Source organism: Brassica oleracea, chromosome C4 (assembly GCF_000695525.1).
Source record: "Brassica oleracea var. oleracea cultivar TO1000 chromosome C4, BOL, whole genome shotgun sequence".
NCBI lineage: Eukaryota > Viridiplantae > Streptophyta > Magnoliopsida > Brassicales > Brassicaceae > Brassica > Brassica oleracea.
Genome location: NC_027751.1, coordinates 24,208,863 through 24,209,349, shown reverse-complemented (window position 1 = coordinate 24,209,349; position 487 = coordinate 24,208,863).

Below are 487 nucleotides of genomic sequence, written 5' to 3'. Positions count from 1 at the left end.
CATCTTGGTAAGTCATATGGGCTTAGGATTCTTCCCTTTCAGACTCTCTTGATAGAGGTCAACAAGATGCTTGCTACAAGGCTTAGCTCAATGATTGCTCATACCACACCTTTGGCACACGGATTCGTCTGGTTTGGTCGAGTGTTGGGGGTTAAATGAAGATCCATGGCCGCGACCATTACCTCGTCCAAATGAGGCATGGTCTCGACCATTTCCTCGCCTACGGCCAAAGGATCTTCGACCGTGTCCACGTCCGTTCGACTTGTCTCGACTACGGCCATACTGGCCGTTTCCTTGGAAGTGGTTGGACTCTTTATTGTCCTCTGTTGTGTGTGCTTCAGGTAGTGGAGCTGATCCAAGAGGTCTCGTCTGACTGTCGCTCATTAGTAATTCATTGTTCTGCTCAGCGAGTAAGAGACAAGAAATAAGATTAACATAGGTTTGAAACCCTTCTCTCGGTACTGTTGTTGTAACAGCACATTGCTTG